This window comes from Punica granatum, chromosome 2, assembly GCF_007655135.1.
Source record: "Punica granatum isolate Tunisia-2019 chromosome 2, ASM765513v2, whole genome shotgun sequence".
NCBI classification, from domain to species: domain Eukaryota; kingdom Viridiplantae; phylum Streptophyta; class Magnoliopsida; order Myrtales; family Lythraceae; genus Punica; species Punica granatum.
This window is the reverse complement of record NC_045128.1, coordinates 24,028,747-24,048,889: the sequence shown is the minus strand read 5'-3', so window position 1 is coordinate 24,048,889 and position 20,143 is coordinate 24,028,747. Positions and strand designations below refer to the sequence as shown.

At 40.4% G+C, this 20,143-nt stretch overlaps 1 pseudogene; it reads right to left on the bottom strand.

The window, feature by feature from the left end:
- Nucleotides 1-13,795: 13,795 nt before the first annotated feature.
- LOC116193797 lies at nucleotides 13,796-18,846 on the bottom strand (annotated as a pseudogene).
- Between the last annotated feature and the right edge of the window lie 1,297 nt (nucleotides 18,847-20,143).

The window sequence follows — 20,143 nt, the reverse complement described above, 5'->3', positions numbered from 1 at the left end:
ATAATATTCTGAGGGGTCCCTAACTCCAGCACAATTTTGATGTGTTTCCATCTAGACGTCTCATACAGAGAGGTTAGGAGTTAGAAGACACTTTCAGTTTTATCTGTTTTACAGGTTCATCGTGTGACACGTGAAAAATCATCAACGTCATCAAAGCAATGGCTGGAGGTCAGTCTATTCCGCTGCGTAATTTATTGCTATTAGATTAAAGATTAATCTTATAGTTGGTATCAGAGCCAACCTTCATGCCATGCTTTGATGCTATAATTGTGCTTGATGGTTTTATAGTATCATGCGATTAGGGTTTGCGATTTACTTGTCGATTAAGGTTGATTAAATTTGATTCATGCAATTAGGGTTTTCAATTATTGCAATTGTTGCTTGTATTCTGTGAATGATGTGAATTTAGCCTTAATCGGGTCGAATTAAGGTTAATTAAAGTTAATTGGGTCGGATTAGGGTTTCAATGGGCGTCTATGGTCGCGGTCAACCCTTTGGCGGCCAAAGGAAGCGGCCGCAGAGCACTTCAGCCTTGCCTATGGCAAGAGAGGGTCGCTCCAGTGGGACCACGAACGCTGGCCTGCAGTTGCAAGCCCAATATCGGGCGCCAGCAACTCAGATCAGACCGATCGTGGTACTAGAACCTCGATTATTTGGTCTGCCATTGAGTCCTAGCCATGGCGGCGCGATTGTGGATAGCTGAGGGTCGTGGGTTGTACAAGCGGTCATGGGATGTCGAAACCTTGGCCTCTAGCTTTCGCTTCCAGTCCGTCCGAGTCGGGATCATGATTATGGGATACAGCTTCCCCAGTTCGTGGTTACCGTTCTTGGCTCCAACTTAATCCCGAGCCATCTCGGTGCTCCTCGATCCTGTCCCTCTTTTCGATCAATGTCGCTCTCCCGAGCCCAAACCTAGCCGACGAAAGTTGCGGCCAGCGGCGCGCGTGCGTCGTCGTTGTCCAGCTGGCCGTGATCGGCGGGCATGATGGCTCTCAGGTTCTATGGGAGGTGGCAGCACTAGGGTTTGCTGGCTTGGTGTGAGGAGTCGGGAAGAGAAGGTGAAGTTGACCCGACCGGGTCGATTTCAGTTTCACCCGATCCAATCTCGGCCCGTTCCAGTTTTAGTCCGACCCGAGTTAGTGTTTGGGTTTCGGCCCAACTGAATGTCCCACCCACTTCAGTCCTTCTGGGCTGGGCTTGGGCTCAAGCCCATTAAGTCAAACTCTGCCCAATTGACTCAGTTGACCAGCCTTGTGACAAGTTTGACTGGTTCAGATCCTGGTTTGACTGGTTTGGGTAACTCTGACCGGTTCTGACTGGTTCAGCTATTTTTTGTCCGGTTTTGATGCTATGTAGTGTGTTTTTAAGGATATAGGAGTAGCCAAAGCACCCTATATAAGGCAAATCACGTATAGTTAAACTACAATATAGTTATTAGCTTCAAATTATAATCGAGTCGTGAGATTAATCGCTTTGTCCCAAAGGGTAGTTATTAGTCTTGGGACTTAGATTAGTCTGAGAAGGTAAATTTTGGTATTATGGTGGGATTGTTCTATGCCCAAAGGATTAAGGAATAATTTCATCGCAATTATCAAATTCGCTTGTCTCACTAGTAAATTCATGCATTTTTTGCGGCCTATCCCCAAATGAAGGAGGAATTTACTATATATGGTTATTTCTTATTTTGCATAGCACTTAATTGATGTCCTTGATTTTTTGCAGCACTTCCTCAATCTGTTCTTGAAAATATTGCTTATATTCCTATATTTGATGGACAAAATTTTTCTAACTGAAAAGAGTCGGTTCTTTTCACTTTGGGGTACATGGACCTGTACTATGTGCTTCGTGAGGAAGAACCACTTGCTCCCACGGATACAAATGCGCCTGAGGTCAAGGAGAAGTATGAGTGGTGGGAGAAATCCAACCGCTTAAGCCTCATGCTCATGAAGTCTCGTATGAGTAAAAGCATACGAGGAGCTGTTGGTGAGGTGACCAAGGCTAAGGATTTTCTGAAGTCAATTAAGGAACAATTTGCTAAATCAAATAAGGCCTTGGCAAGTACCCTGATGAAGAAACTGACTAGCAAGACTTTCGATAGTTCAAAGGGTGTGCGTGCACACATTACGGAAATGAGAGACTTGGCAGCTCAACTCAAGACACTGAAGATTGATATCTCTGTGCCATTCTTAGTTCACTTCATTCTCAACTCCTTGCCAGCTGAGTATGGACCATTCAAAATCTTCTACAACACACATAAATAGGAGTGGTCCATTACAGAACTCTTGACCATGTGTGTTCAAGAGGAGGAGAGGATGAAACATGACAAGCCTGAAGTTGCCCATCTGGCTACCCGTCCAAAGGGTAAAGGCAAGAAAGATCATGGGAAGAGGCATATAAGGTGCCACCCAAGACGGATGGCAGTAAGGAAAAGTGCTTCTTCTGCATGAAGGATGGACATGTAAAGAAAGATTGCCCCAAATATAAGAAGTGGCTTGAAAAGATAGGTATCTCAATTTCTTTAGTATGTCATGAATCATTTTTCGTTGAGGCTCCTAAGAATACATGGTGGATTGACTCCGGTTCTTCAATCCATATTGTGAATACCATGCAGGGCTTTCTCAACCTAAGGAATTCGATGGAAAGTGAGAAGTTCGTCTACTCAGGAAATAAGAGACGCTCTCAAGTCGTTGGAGTTGGGACATTTAGGATAATTCTGTCTTCGGGATATGTTTTAGATTTGAATAATGTCTTTTACATTCCAGACTTTTCTAAAAACTTGATTTCTATTTCTAGACTGGTTGTATTTGACTACAAGTTTTTATTTGAGAATAAATTGACAATTTTTAGAAATGATTTTGAGATTGGTAGTGGCACCATAATTGATAATCTCTTTAAAGTTGATTTACATCCCGACTTTGAGCAGAATTATTTATGTTTGCATGCAACTGTTGGTATTAAGAGAAATCCTGTGGATGAAAATTCCTTTCTACTTTGGCATAAGAGGTTGGGACATATCTCTTTAGAGAGGATTAAGAGATTGGTAAAAGAAGGAGTCCTAAAGACTCTAGACGACGCCGATTTTAAGACTTGTGTGGACTGCATAAAGGGAAAGCAGACCAACAAGACATCCAAGGGTTCTCGAAGGAGTTCTGAGCTTCTCGAAATCATACATACTGATATTTGTGGTCCATTTCCTACTCCTTGTTTTAATGGTCAGAGATATTTTATCTCCTTCATTGATGACCATTCCAGATATATGTATCTCTATCTTCTAAATGAAAAGGCGGAAGCTCTTGATACTTTCAAATCATTTAAGGCAGAAGTAGAGAAATAGAAAGACAAGAAAATTAAGATCGTTAGATCTGATAGAGGTGGGGAGTACTACGGACGGTACACAGAGAATGGACAAATGAGTGGTCCATTTGCAAAATTCCTCGAAAGTGAAGGTATAGTTTCTCAATACACAATGCCTGGCACATCATAACAAAATGGTGTTGCTGAAAGGAGGAATAGAATGCTTATGGATATAGTAAGAAGCATGATTGCCCATTCTGAGTTGCCACTGTCATTATGAAGTGAAGCTTTAAAGACCGCTATGTATATATTAAATAGAGTTCCTACCAAGGCAGTGCCTAAAACACCGTTTGAGATTTGGTGCGGTTGGAAACCTAGTCTAAATCATTTACACGTATGGGGTTGTCCTGCTGAAGTAAGGGTGTATAATCCTTACATGAAGAAATTGGAAACAAGGACCATTAGTGGTTTTTTCATTGGCTACTCCGTAAATTCCAAGGGTTTTAGATTCTATTGCCCTTCACACAGTCCCCGAATTGTCGAATCAAATAATGCAAGGTTTCTAGAGGATGTTGAACCTAGTAGGAGTAATGGTACTTGAACTATTGAGTTTGAAGAAGCTCGAGAAGGTGTTTCGGTACCTACAATACCTTTGGTTGCATTAAAGCATAATCGATCGGTCGATCATTAAGAGCAATCAAATTAGGAACAAACTGCTCTTGTTGATGTTATGGTTCAACCAGAAGAACCAACTTGTACTATTCAGGGCACTGGACAAGTTGATTTAAGGAGATCCTCAAGAACTAGGAGACCTGCTATTTTTGATGACTATCTTGTATACCTTGTGGAGTCCGACTTCGATGTTGGGCCTAAGGAAGACCCCACAACGTTTTCACAAGCCATGAGTGAGGATAACTCCTCATTTTGGTTAGATGCCATGAAGGATGAGTTAGATTCCATGGCTAAGAATGGAGTCTGGGATCTCGTCGAATTACCAGAAGGGGCGGTAGCAATTGGCTGCAAATGGGTATATAAAACCAAAAGAGATGCTTCTGGTAATGTCGAACGATATAAGGCTAGACTCGTTGCCAAGGGTTTTGCTCAAAAGGAAGGTATAGATTACCACGAGACCTTCTTTCCGGTTTCTAAGAAGGACTCGCTCAAGATAATTATGGCATTGGTGGCTCATATGGACTTAGAGTTGCACCAGATGGATGTGAAAACGGATTTTCTTAATGGGGATCTTGATGAGGAGGTGTACATGAAGCAACCTGAAGGATTTAATGATGATAGTAATAAAGTGTGCAGGTTGAAGAAATCTATGTATGGACTAAAACAAGCATCCCGCCAATGGTATTTATAGTTTCACAAGGTTATCACTTTGTTCGGATTTTCTGAGAACCTTGTTGATCAATGTATATATCTTAAGGTCAGTGGGAGTAAGTTTATTTTCTTAGTCCTATATGTAGATGACATACTCCTTGCAAGCAGTGACTTAGGTATGCTGGAAGAGACTAAGTAGTTTCTCTCTACTAATTTTGAAATGAAGGATATGGGTGAAGCCTCTTATGTCATTGGCATAAAGATTCATAGAGACAGGAAACAAAGAACTTTAAGACTGTCTCAGAAAGCCTACATTAATAAGATATTGCAGAGATTCGGTGTGAAAGACTGTCGGCCCTCTCCAGCCCCTGTAATCAAAGGGGATAAATTCAATAATGACCAATCACCTAAGGATGAGTTGGAGCTTGAGTAGGTGAAGAACATCCCATATGCATCCACAGTTGGGAGTTTAATGTATGCTTAGGTCTGCACGAGACCTGACATATGTCTGACAGTTGGATTGCTGAGACGTTACTAGAGTAATCCTGGGATGCAACATTGGGTTGCTGCAAAGAAAGTGATGAGGTATCTTCAGGGAACTAAGGACTACCGATTGATTTACAGGCATATCGACCATTTGAGGGTGGTTGGTTATTCGGATGCAGACTTTGCAGGATGTGTAGATTCCAAAAAATCTACTTCAGGATATGTGTTTTTTCTTGCTGGAGGAGCCATTTCTTGGAGGAGTATCAAGCAATCTATGGTGGCTACATCTACTATGGAGGCAGAGTTTATTGTGTGCTATGAAGCCACGACACAGGCACTATGGTTGAAGAATTTCATAAGTGGTCTTCAAGTTGTCGATACCATACAGAGACCAATCCAGATCTATTGTGATAACACAGCTACAGTGTTCTTCTCTAAGAATAACAAAAATGGCAGTAGAAGTAAGCATATCAATATCAAGTAACTCAGTGTGAGGGAGTATATCAAGAAAGATGTGGTGATTATTGAACACGCCAATACAGATGCTATGATTGCGGATCCAATGACCAAAGGTTTGCCGGTAAAACGGTTAATTGGTCATGTTGGAAGTATGAGCCTATACGCAATGTAGTTTTTCTTGATATACTTTGAACAATTATGTATTACTTTTGTTATTTTAGAGAATAAAGTTGAATTCTATTTCCCATCAGTTGCACAAATAAAGTATTGAATTTATTGGGATATAAAGTAGAACCCATGTAACTTATTTTGTAAGTTACAAATTTTTCCCTTTGGTGCTTATTTTGGGAGTGTTGTACATCGTGACACATGGATAGGAAGTACTCTCTTACCTATCACCGCCATGGTTTGTGTATAGCATTCTCAAGGTAAGTGGGAGGTTTCCACAGTTCAGGGAATATCAAGTTTGGCCAAATAAAGTTTATCACTCATAAATATTTATATCATGGGGCCAAGTGGGAGAATGTAAGAAATATTATGTATTTACATAATTAAGAAGATAATATCTCAATTAGGTGGCTCTCATGTCATACAATATATTATGTAATTTGAGTGAGATATTCCATATAATATCCTTTTGATGGGAGGATATATAAGGAAATAATATTCTGAGGGGTCCCTAGCTCCGCCTAATTAAAGGGCATGTGTCTCCATCTAGACATCCCATACAGAGAGGTTAGGAGTTAGAAGACACTTTTAGTTTTATCTGTTTTACAGGTTTATCGTGTGACACGTGGAAAATCATCAACGTCATCAAAGCAATGGCTGGAGGTCAGTTTATTCTATTGCGTAATTTATTGCTATTAGATTAAAGATAAATCTTACATTCCCGACTTAGAGGTGCTAGGACTTTTACATTTTCGATACGTTTATAGAGTTATAAGGGGTTTTATGCATGTTTTACTTCCAAGTTTTAATCTTTATGCAATTTTCATGTTATATCATTCATGTTTATCATCGTTTAACGTGCTAGCATGTCGGGAAATGTTTAAATCAAAATCGATGAGATCGATTTAAATCCGTACGATCAAAGAGGCTCACAGGTTTCCTTTGAGGAAAGGTAATCGTGACCTCTTTGTTGGTTTTTCGGGTCATAACTGGTTTCTTGCCCCGATTTAAATTGTTTCTCGAATCTTTATGCTTTCCTGGATCCATGGAGCCAGTATTGTTTTATCGATTCCATAAATAACGTGTTTGGGCATGTTTGTATGTTTAAATGTGTTTTTCAAGCTCATGGCGATACCGGCTTTGTTAAATACGTGTTATTTACCGTGTTTAACATTTGAGCATGCGAGAAATAGTCGAAATTGGGTTAAAGAGAACGCTTGAAATCCAAAACGGATCAAGGAAACCCACGGCTATTTCCAAGAGGAAAGAGCCGAGAGTTCTTTGACCTTATTTGGGTTAAGAACGGCCTCTTTACCTCGATGAAATTCATTTCTCGAATTTTGTGCAAATTACAATTTTAATATCGTCGTAAATCCTGCATTAAAATGTCTTTAAAATGTTGTTTTAAAGCAAAAATACATTAATTCATGTATCGATGACTCTTTCGAGGCCATTTGGGTTCCGAGGATATTTTGGTCATTTTGACCAAATTATCCTCGACCTTCATGGACCCGTCTTGGTCGTCGTATCATGAATTGTTTTCATTAAATTAAGCTTTTCGGGTATTCAAACTTCATTCAGGGATTAATTCATGATCTGTCTGATTGTCTATAGCCCGCACATTTACTACATTTCGCATTTAATTTTAAGCTGTAATCCCACAAACAGGTTAATCGGGACACTCACATGATTAAACACATTTCACACTGATAACTTTTGCATGAATTGGCAATTAACTGATAACTCGTGTCGATGAGTTGTCAAATGACGTTAATGCCCTTTTCAAAACTCGCATTTCCAAAATCCCGAAACGCGCGGTCTGATGTAGCATGGACGTCTAGGAAGAACTTGTGTGTCTCAACTTGAGTTTTACTTGATTTCAAATAACTCAGGTCAAGATACATAAGATCTTTTCAGATCACTTCTGGTTAGATCGACCGGTTCTTTGGCTTTTTCGGGGTTCTTGCACAACCCTGGAAGATTCACGGAATTGGTCGACACCGGCTACAAGCTGAGGTGGCCCACACTACGATGTTTCCCTTTTCTGAAAATAATTTACAATTAAAGGACAGAATCCTCTTTTCACAATTGATACCCCTAAGGTTAGCTTGACAAAAACACTACAGTATCAAGATAAGAATAGGTTACATGTTCAGGTGCAGGTTTATCTGCAATGTCTTTTCCTATTATAGACTAAGGTAACTAGAACGGTTATCTCTGTCACAAAACATGCAAAATGCTTAATCATTCACTCGACCTAACCAAACATTAGACAATGGTTAGGGGAACTCTGGGTTCCAAATCTAGAGTCAAAATATGAGTTTGGCTAATTGAGTAATGATTCAGTATCACAATACAGAACAACTGTAAAAGCAATCCACACACACGAGATTTGACTCTATTTGTCAAGTTCTCAAAGCAAAGCCGAATGCAAAATGCTTTACACACGTTTGCTTGTTTAGCATATTGCATTTGCTTGCAAAATACCCCTGTTAGCACCCCATTTTGGCTCACCAAGTTGAACTACATTATCAACAGTGACCCATGTCACACTTGATCATCATCACAGAAAACGGCTCGATAGAGCAAGAAATCACTATTCATCTTCAAGTCGGCAAAATCGAGCAGATAACATATGCATATGACAAAAGGACTCCAGGGGTCACCAAAAGGCAACAAAGTGACTAGAGAGCTCAACAATGTCCAAAACCGGCATCTCCAGTGTACCACATGGACAATCCTATTTTCTGATAATTCGCTCGTCCATTGGAAAATAACCAATATTGGACTTCAAAAATCGACATCGATGCCAAAAAGATGAAAAATGTTTTCAAGCGCTTTTCGCAAATCATCTGCTCTATACAGAACAACTTTCTGTAAAAAGAAAGTTGAATTATGGAGCCGGAGATCTAAAAAGAGAGTCGAATTAATCGAATCGGTCCAATGCTTGCCCAAAGGAAAGTAAATCCAAGATCTCGCGGTTTTGGTTCACGCAAGGATTCAACCTCCATGGTTCGATGAACTGTAATGCAAGATTGTGAACAACTCCCCGATATACGGGTTTACTTCTCTCTCGACTTCTCAACCGACATCGTTTAATTCATCGAATTTACGGTGTCAAAAAGTGCGAGCCGAGTGCAACTTAATCCACGTGGTAAATAATAAAACATGCAAGCCTAACAAACAATAGTACCGAAAAAGCGTGCGGGATATAGGTCCGCATGTAACATGAACCCCCAAACTCGGACTTTTCGGTTCTACACAGATCAATGCCTTAACAACAACTGGGTGTTCCATACCCCTAAACCCGGGTAACTTATCCGCCCTCGACCTTCGGGTCGTAAAATGATAAGTGGCGACTCCTTCTCATGCGTGTCTGTCACGCGTCCCCACGGGAAGGTGGACACTCCCAAGCCGTGCGATCCAGGTCGCGCGCATACGAGCCCCAACGAAAGTCCACATTCGGGTCCGTACAACCCCTGGATTAATGACTTGTTAATCCACGTAAACTCGACAATAACAAACACATTGTCTGCAATTCACATTGCTGTTTATTATTTTTCTACTCTTGTTTGTCCATGCAAGTCTAGCCCGGCCCATAGGACGCATTGCACTTAGGGTTCAACGTCCTAACCATCATTCACGGGGTCCAACGCTCCATTCAATGATAGCGCTTGAATTTCAATTTTTCGGTGTTTCCTTGAACTCACGGCAAGTTGGAGAGGAATAGTAACCGAAAGCGAACTTACTGGGGTTCGACCATTTGTAATTTGTATTTATTATTTTTCTGAGAGCATTGTAAGGATTTTACTTTGTACATTCATTTTATAAGAGTCCCAATCTATGAGCGAACGGTCCGAGAGTCGAACTAATCGAATCGGTCCAATGCTTGCCCAGACAAGAGTAATCCCAAGATTTTGCTAATCCGATTAATGCAGGAATTCAAACATCATAGTTCGATGAGCTGTAATGCAAGATTGTGAATCGATTCCCCGACATACGGGTCTACTTCTCTCTCGGCTTCTCCACCGACATCGTTTAGCTCACCAAATTTTTGATGTCAAAACGTGTGCGCCGAGCGCAGCCTAATTCACGCGGTAAATAAAACAGCAAGCCTAACAAACTAGAGTACTGAAAGGGCATGCAAGATATAGGCCCGCACGTAACATGAACCCCCGAACTTCAACTTCCGGTTCCGCACAGATCAATGCCTTAGCAAAACTAGGTGTTCCATACCCTTAGACTGGGTAACTTATCGGCCATCGACCTTCAAGTTGTAAAATGATAAGTTGCGACTCCTTCTCACGTGTGTCCGTCACGCATCCCCGGGAAGGTGGACACTCCCAAGCCGCGCGATCCAAAAGTGCACATGCGGTCCCTGACGAGAGTACACTTTCGGGTCCGTACAGGGGGGCTAGGGCCATCAATCGGTGACCCTAACCCCACCTTCTAGGTTTCCAACGTCCTTTATGGTTATCGGCAATCTCTGTGGTATGGTCGGGGTCACCAATCGATGGCCCAAGCCCCTTCCCCCTTTTCTTTCGAATTTTAGGATCAAATTGCAAAAAGTTGAAAGTTTGAGAGTACTAATAAAAAAGATAAGTTTGAGGACCAAAAGTGATTAAAAATTTAACTTTGAGATTCATTATGTCTCATGAAATAAACTACAATGTGTTATTTGTCCCTAGAAAATTCACATGATGTAATTTGTCTCAAGCTCAAACTATAAGGGGATTTTTGTACTTTTCCCTTTTATTTTTAATGTTCTCATTAGTAAATTGATGGAGGACTTATTCATTAAAGTATCTTTCAGCTTTATTTAAAGTGGAATAGTAGTTTGACAGAACCAACACGTATATTATCATATTATTTTGCATATGTGGTGATATTTTATGATTGTAATGGATAGGGATCGAGGAGACTGAATATCTGGGTTCTGAAGGCTCGAGCCAATGAACTATTCTTTTGGGAATTGTCTGTGAGTACTATATTCCATTGTGAAATGATCTATTATAGTGATATAAATTATTTAAAAAGAATATTCTGATAGTTAAGTTAAGGAATTGATCTAGCTATGTTGTGTGAAAGGATTTGAGAGATATTACTCTTTTATGTTTCATTTTGACTTGAGATATGCAGTATAATTGTATATGTTGGTCGTGTATAAGATACATGATGATAATATGATATTGTAATGTGATTGGAATTGTGTTTGTGTATACCGATGTTGTTTGACTATATAACCATGGGACCACTGGACCTAGCGGATTATAAAATAGGCCAGATCGACCACTGGATCCAGCGGAATATAAATTGGGGTCTGATTAGCCGCTAGACCCGGTGGAATGTAAATACCAATCAACTCTTACCGCCATAGGTTAATAGGCGGCCCCTGCTTATGAGATATGTTTATGAGGATATGTTAATAAATTATTTGAGATGCACGGAGTCACGGTACCATCACAACTTTATTGCGAGCAAATGCAACCCTATGACTATATTGATTGGTTGTGTTGTATATTATTTGTCTGACCTGATTGCTGGAGATGTGATGATCATTGAGATTGCTAGAGATGTGATGATTGTTGAAATTGTCCGAAGTTTGTCACGATCCGAATTTTCAGCAGAGTTTCCCCTATGTTTTCTCAATATCCATTATCACATAAACCATTCATTTATAACATGCTTTCCACCTCCCAAAATATTTAACCAATTCAGCAAGCTATACAAAAGCATATAACCAATTCAGCAGGTTCTGATATGCATATAACTCTCAAGGGAGTACTTTTTCACAATCATATCACTAGCCCAACTAAACAAAAGTTTCAAGTCATAACATAACTATAACATTCTACAAGAACTTAATACTTATACAAAGAGTGGCCCCTACTGCAAAAAGGTCCTCCGCGCTGATCCATGTTGTCCAAAAAGATATCCTGTGCGGTTAGCCTAGCTCCTAGCTCATCTGAAAAAATATATGCAGAGGATGAGCTGCATCTCAGTGAGTACGATATTTCAAAGTAAAATGAATTAATACACTCATAATTCACAATCAATCCAATATATATATATATGTATCTATATACTCAACCGCAATATCGAGTCTAGTCCCAACCTAATTCTTTCATACAACTAACTCGGCAAACAATCTCAAGTAAATTATACGCCTATCTTCATCATCATATCTCATAAGGGGTCCCCTTTTTCTATTCCGCCTGGTCCAGCGGCCATTCGTGCCCCGTTTTGCTATTCCGCCGGGTTCAGCAGTCGTTCGTGCCCCTTTTGCTATTCCGTCGAGTCCAGCGGCCGTTTGTGCCCCACTTTCTATTTCGCCGGGTCCAGCGGTCTCATGCCTACAATCACACAATAATACTAACATACTCAACACATATATCAACTATATTCCTCAATCATTTAGTCACCTACACTTCTATAACAATACATATAAATATTTACTATCATTTTACGATGGAATAAAGTACTCACAAGACCCCTCAAAAGGTGATTCAATGAGTCGAGCCTTTCGCAAGTAATGTCTCGGTCTCCTCAGCCCCTATTAAGTTATAAATATGGTTAGAAAATCAATTATAAATATGTATATATGTTTATGTATTTCCACTAAATCTGTCAATGAGTTCCTAGCAATAAAGTTGACTTTAATAAGATTATTCACCCCCACAATTTCAGATCGGTAAGTGATCACACCCAAATAAAAGAATTCAAATCCACTTAATGATATTTTAAGGTAGCAAAATGACTCTTTTAACCAAAGTCTCCACTTCACCCATCACAATGACCTTAAAATTCAAATACCAATTTTTCATGAGGTTTGAGAGTCAGCTAATTTAATTTCATTGAGCCATTAATAACTATTGACAGAACGATTTCAAATGATTACAAGCAAGACATAGATGGAGGAATAGTTCTCCAAGAAATGATTATAATCTGGAGGAGCTCACTCCCCACACCAAAAGACCCAATTTGATTTGAAACAAGCATAGGCATTAAAATAAAAATGAGTAGGGAATTTTTTTTCCAAAAATATACAAACCAAATCCATTGGAAAAATTCCTCCGATTGCAATGAGAAGTCGTTTTATCGGTTGGACTATATAGGATCGATGAAATATTATCAAGGACTGTGAACAACAATTCCAATGAGAAGCACTTCCAGAAAACTGCGATTCGCATGCCAGCATGGGTAGGAAAATCTTCTAATCCTTATCCTTCTTTAAAGCTTTGTCATAAAAATTTTATGGATTTTCAGAATACCAAGAACTCAGAATTGAAGCTGAGTAACAAGGGCCTCAACATGAACTACACCATTATCCTTGGCCGGAGAAACAAAGCAAGCCAGCAGTGTTTGGGCATAATAACAAGCCCCAGGTGTTCGGAGAGAATAACAAGCAGTAACAGCCAGCAGGACAGATAATAAACTACTCAGCTAGACCATCGCTATTTCTCAATTCATCAAAGAAAGCATGCAACTCAACACATAAACTCAACACAAGATTTAATAAAAAATCTTCAGCACATACCCAACTAATGGTAACCCAACAACCCGAAATCTTCGCTATATTCCCTGCTCTGTATATCCTTCCTCACAAGCCAGACCCAAAGCTCATTCACTCTTTTCTATCCTTCTCTCTCTCACGCATGTTCTCTCTCTCTTTCTCTCTCCCTATTCCGTAATGCTCTGTTTCTTCCTTCGACTATTTCAGCAGGGAACACAACAAGAAATTGAAAAGAAAAGGTCAATGGCGGTGGGGTTACTGAGGGAAAGAATGAAGCACAGGTGGGGCCCCTTGCTACCCCTCTTTTTATTATTTTTTTTCCCAGCCACAAAAATTTATGGTGTATAATTTACATTTATATTACTTAAGCATGTATATGTATATGTACATATGCATGTCGGAAAAAAAAAATCAACCCACGTCTCGCAATCTCCCCCACTAATAAAAATTTCATCCTCGAAATTATTTACCTGATATCGGAAAAAGATATGGATATTTAACTCTCATGGAATCCTCGGATTCCCAAGTGACTTCTTCTCTCGAATGACTTCTCTACCACACCTTCACTAATGGGATTCTCTTGGTTCGAAGAATCTGCTCTTTCTTATCTAATATCTCTACTGGCTCTTCCTCGTATGTCACGTCCTCATTCAACTCCATTGGTTGATAACTCAAAATATGGGACAGGTCTGGCATATACTTACGCAACATTGACACATGAAACACGTTATGAATACGGGATAGCTCAGGGGGTAAAGCTAACTGATATGCCACCTTCCCAATGCGCTCCCGAATCTCGTATGGCCCGATATATCTGGGACTAAGCTTCCCTTTTCTTACCAAATCTCATAATACCCTTCCATGGTGATACTTTTAAGAAAACTCGATCCCCTTCCTGAAACTCAAGGTCCTTTCTTCGTTTATCCACAAAGTTCTTCTGTTGCCCTTGAGCAGTCTTTAATCTTTCTCTGATAACCTTGACCTTTTTAGCTGTTAAGTCAACTATTTCCGGTCCAGTTAATTACCTTTCTCCAATCTCATTCCAACACAAAGGCAAACGACAAGCCCGACCATAAAGCGACTCGTAAGAAGCCATTCCAACACTAGATTGGTAACTATTATTATAGGCGAATTCCATCAGAGGTAAATAGTCATCCCAACTACCCTGAAATTCTATAACGCACGCTCTTAACATATCCTCCAATGTCTGAATGATCCTTTCGCTCTGCCCGTCTGATTCAGGATGAAAGGCAATGGTCAAATTCAGCTTCATACCCATAGCAGTAACAAAACTGTTCCAATACTTGGAAGTAAAATAGGAGCCTCTGTCTGATACTATAGATACCGACACACCATGCAATCTCATGATCTCTTTAATGAACAATTGTGCTAATTGATCAGCACCAAATGTCGTTCTAACCGGTAAAAAGCGAGCAGATTTAGTTAATGTATCAACTATCACCCATATGGAATCTTGCCCCCTTTGTGTTCGAGGAAGTCCTGTAAAAAAATCCATGGTGATCCTTTCCCATTTCCATTCAAGCACTGGAAGAGGCTGTAATAACCCGGATGGGTGTTGATGTTCTGCCTTAACTTGCTGACACACCAGACATTTAGCAACAAATTCAGCTATCTCCTTTTTCATGTTATTCCACCAATAACTCCCCTTCAAATTATAGTACATTTTGGTACTTCCCAGATGCACCGCATATGACGAGTTATGGGCCTGTGTAAGAATCTCCCTCTTTAACTCAATGTCGTCAAGTACACATATTCGATTCCCGAACATAAGTGTGTCATCTTCTTTCAAGAGAAATTCGAATTTCTTGCCTTCCTTTACCTTGCCCTCCTTTATTTTGTTTTTCATCTCTACTAAAAATGGATCTCCTTGTTGTGCTGCTCGAATTCAATCAATTAACACTGGTTTCACATCATAGATAGCCATCAATGCTCCAGATCCAGTCGTCTCTAGTTTAACTTCCAATGACCTAAACTCATTAATAAGTGTGTCGTGAACACGCCACATACCTGCTAATCTTGCTGATGATTTCCAACTCAGTGCGTCTGCTACAACATTTGCCTTCCCTGGATGATAATTGATCGTGCAGTCGTAATTTTTAATTAATTCCATCCATCTCCGCTGTCTCAAGTTGAGTTCTTTCTGAGTAAACAAATACTTCAAACTCTTGTGGTTTATATAAATCTCACATCTTGCTCTATACAGGTAATGTCTCCAGAGATTGAGAGCAAACACTACTGCTGCCAATTCAAGATCATGTGTCGGATAATTCTTCTCATGGTTCCTTAGTTGTCGAGATGCATAAGCCGCCAGTTTGCCATTTTGCATTAAGACGCAACCTAACCCTTGATGGGATGCATCACTATAGATCACAAACCCCTCATTAGTAGACGAAATAATAAGCACTGGGGCAGTAGTCAATCTTTTCTTCAACTCCTAGAAACTCTGCTCACACTCATATGTCCACTCAAACTTCATACTCTTTCGTGTTAACCGAGTTAGAGGAGCAGCAATAAGGGAAAATCTTTCCACAAATCTTCGATAATAACCAACTAACCCTAGAAAACTTCTCACCTTTGTTACACTTGTAGGACGACTCCAATTCAAAATAGCTTCAATCTTCGTAGGATCCACTGATACACCATCACCTGAAATCACATGCCCGAGGAATCCCACCTGATCTAACCAAAACTCGCATTTACTAAACTTGGCATAAAGTTTTCTCTCCCTCAAAATCTGCAACACGACTCGAAGATGTTCTTCATGGTCATCCCTAGTTCTCGAGTATACCAATATATCATCGATAAAAACTACCACAAAGTGATCAAGATACGGCTGGAAGACTCTATTCATTAAATCCATAAAAGCTGCAAGAGCATTCGTTAACCCAAAAGGCATCACGAGAAATTCATAATGTCCATACCGAGTACGAAAAGCAGTCTTGGGCACATCAGAGTCCCTTATTTTCAATTGGTGGTATCCCGATCGAAGGTCGATCTTCGAGAAGACAGTGGCACCTCGGAGCTAATCAAACAAGTCGTCTATCCAAGCAAAGGATATTTATTGTGCACTGTGACCCGGTTCAACTATCAATAATCTATACACAATCTGAGCGAACCATCCTTCTTCTTTACAAACAAAACTGGAGCACCCCAAGAAGATACAGTAGGCCTGATAAATCCCTTTTCTAATAATTCTTGCAGCTGGACTTTCAATTCCTTGAGTTTTGACGGGGCTATACGATACGGTGAGCGAGAAATCGGGGCAGTGCCAGGCTCTAACTCGATAGTAAATTCAATCTCTCTATCAGGTAGAAGACCAGGTAACTCATCAAGAAAAACATCCGGAAACTTGCAAACCACTGGAATTTCACTAAGCTTTAGTGAATCAACTTCAGTAGCAACTACATGTGCCAAGTATACTTAACACCCCTTTTTCAGTAGCTTACTTGCCTTGAGGAAGGATATGAACTTAAACGGAACACTCAACTGATCTCCATGAAACTTAAATTCGAGCTCATCCGGTATTCTAAAGATAACCTCTTTCTTGTAACACTCCACAAAAGCATGGTGGGAAGCAAGCCAATCCATCCCGAGGATAACATCAAAATCCTGAATACTTAAGGGTATTAAATCTACTAACATCTCTTTATCCTCTAATTGTAGCATACAACTCCGATACACATCCCCAACCACTACGCAAAGGTTGTCAGAATCGCGATTCTACCTAGAATTGGTCGAGGGTCGTAGAATTGTGAATTGTAAGATTCTACCTGTAATTTAAAAAATTATATATATATATCTATATATATATGTAGCATACTTTCCTGAGAAAAAAAAATCAATCCTTATTCACTATACATCATTGCTATGATTTTAACTTTGTTTTATTATTTATGGGTGGTGTTATTCACTCCGTATGAAATCAAGAAAAAAGGAGGGCATTGAATATCCCATGAAGAAGCTCAGCAAAAAGGAACACAGTAAAGAGAAGTGCATGAATGAATGGATGAAACTGAGTCATCGTCTTCCTACTTGGATCGGATCCCACTAAAATCAAATGGAAGCAAGTTTCAGTCGAAACTTACAAATCATTATAAGCAAAACCCATACATTACAAATCAACATACTCAGAAAAAGTTTCAGCCGAACTGAGCTAATGGATTTGTATCTCTGATTAGACTAATTTCTTCCTTTTTATTTTTGGCCTTTTTTAAAATTTATAATGTAGAACTCTGACTACCAAAGAAAATTATGAAAATTTATTGAAAATTGTGTGCAAACTCGCCTATATCCTTCCTCCCAAATCCCAAATATACTCTGACTCTCCTTCTTCAATCACGCCGTTGCCTATTCTCCTTCTCCATCTCCATCTCATCGCCCATTCAATGTTGATGAAGGAAGAATCCAAGAATCAATAGCCCTGAGGTTAGATGGAAGCAAATTTCAGTCGAAACTTACAAATCATTATAAGCAAAACCAATACATTGCAAATCAATATACACACAAAAGTTTCAGCCGAACTGAAGCTTTGGTGGTTACTGAAAGAAAAAGTTTGAGACTACACAAACTCAACAAACAGAGAACTCAAATCTATAGTAGGAAATCAGTCTAATCAGATATACAAATCCAGTAAGAAGCTCAATTGCAGTAGTTAAAGCTCAGAATCGAGGCTCGGAGAAAGTATCGTACTTGGTCGAAACTTGGCCTGGTCGAAGCTCGGAGAAGTTGAGAATCGCAGGTGGAAGCTCAGAAAAGCCGAGAAGCCGTGGAAGCTCGAAGAAGCTAGTTGGTCGGAACGAAAGATTTAGGGCAGAACTCGTCGAAGACTCGAAGATTTAGGGCAGAGGATTGGAAGACTTGAAGATTGAAAACAACTGGAAAGAAAGAAGAAAGGGTTAGGTGGGGAGGGAAAGAGGGTTGGGAAAGAGGGTTGGGTGGGGAGGGAAAGAGGGTTGGGCCTGGGCTTCGGCACGCTTCTGGGCCTGGGCTTTAGGCCTCTTCCCAACTCGGGCCACGAACCTAGAGTAGCATAATCAGCCCGATTCTACGATTCTGCGATTCGTAGCGCGATTCACAACCGATTCTACCTCTTCCGACTCATCCCGTGGAATCGGAATCGGTGATCCCCCCTCGAATCGTAGAACGATTCTACGATTCGAATCATGATTCTGACAACCATGCACTACGCTCTCCCTAGTCGGTGTAGCTATTGACATACGACTATCTAATGACCCTCGTGGTCTATCAGAATGCATAGCATATGACAATGAGATGTATGAATGAGTGGAACCTGGGTCTACAAGTACATGAGCGAGCTTATTAAAGAGATTTAACGTACCCGTTACTGCAGTAAGAGTAGCATCTGCATCTAGCTTCGTTAAGGTGAACACTCTACCCTGCGTCATTAGTCTACTGGCCTGGCCTGCTAAGCTCACCATTGATCTATCCCCTCGGCTTTGAGAAATCTTATTACTGCTCACCTGTCCACGGTCTCTCATCGTCGATGGCTTGTTGCCCACATTAGTACTACTAGATGTCGATATTGTAGGTTGCCTACAGTCCCTCTGCACATGTCCCTTCATGCCACATCTAAAGCAAGTAACATTTTCACTTTTTAATTGTGGGCAATTGTTTCTCAAGTGATCACGACGTCCACAATGAAAACAACCTCCGATTGTATTTGGCAAACACCAGAATGAATTCGACCACAGTTCTGACAATTCTGACGTCTCGAAAGATTGGCTCCTCCATAGCTTCGCTCACTCTGACTTGTCATGCCCTTAACTTGGTGAGACCGTTGCGGACCCTGCTGATCGGTTGATTTCCATTTATTGAAACTCTGAGTAAACCCGCTACAACTGAGCTACTAGGCCGAGTTCTGCTTTGTTCCCTCTGAGAAACTTCCTCTCGTAAGTCCTCTTCAGCGATGATAGCTTTATTATATAGGTCAGAAAATAATGGGATCTCCAAAACTGAAAGGCGCGACCTAATGTTGAGGTTCACTCCATCAAAGAACCTACTGCATTTGGAAGTTTCATCACTTACCAATGTAAGGGCGAAACGTGACAACTTGGTGAATTTTAATTCTTATTTAGCTACGCTGAGTTCCCCTTGCTTCAAATTCAGAAATTCCCGCTGCTTGGTACACCGAAAAAGGCTGGAAAGTACTTATTATAAAATGCTTGTGTAAACTCCATCCAAGTGATAATGTGTAAGGAGTTCGGATCCAGTCGTCTCAGGGTAGCCTCCCACTAGTACTGAGCATCCCCTTCTAGCATAAATGACGCAAGTGCCACACGTTGGGTGTCTGAAATCTCCATAATTGAGAAAATCCTCTCCATTCCAACTATCCAATTCTCTACTTCTATGGGATCAGCACTTGCCGAAAAATTAGATGGACCTTATTTCCTAAACCTTTCATATAGCATCAATTGTAGCTCTGGCTGAGATGTGGATGCTCTCACCTGTGCTGCTTGCCTTTGAAAGAAAGCCGTTTGTTGCTCAATTAACTGCACTTGCTGCTCAACTAGGCGAGTCATCGCTGCTAATGTTTGATGGATTGGCGGATCTTGTTCGATGGGAGCTGCAACAACTTCTTGAGGAGCTTGAGACACTTGATCTTTTGTCATAGGCTAAGGTGCATTTGGATCAGCTAAACCCTCGACTGCACAGTACCTATGTCGACCCCGACCAGCACACTTGGGCCCCATTGCAAATTTTTCCTAAGCAAAACATAAGTTAATCAAGCATTTAACAAACACAATTATAAGATATATCCTGTCTTGGGACCGCAACTAATAAAAAATAACGGGGATCAGGCACACTAAGTCTACAGAATCCTATAACCTTGGCTCTGATACCAAAAATGTCACAACCCAA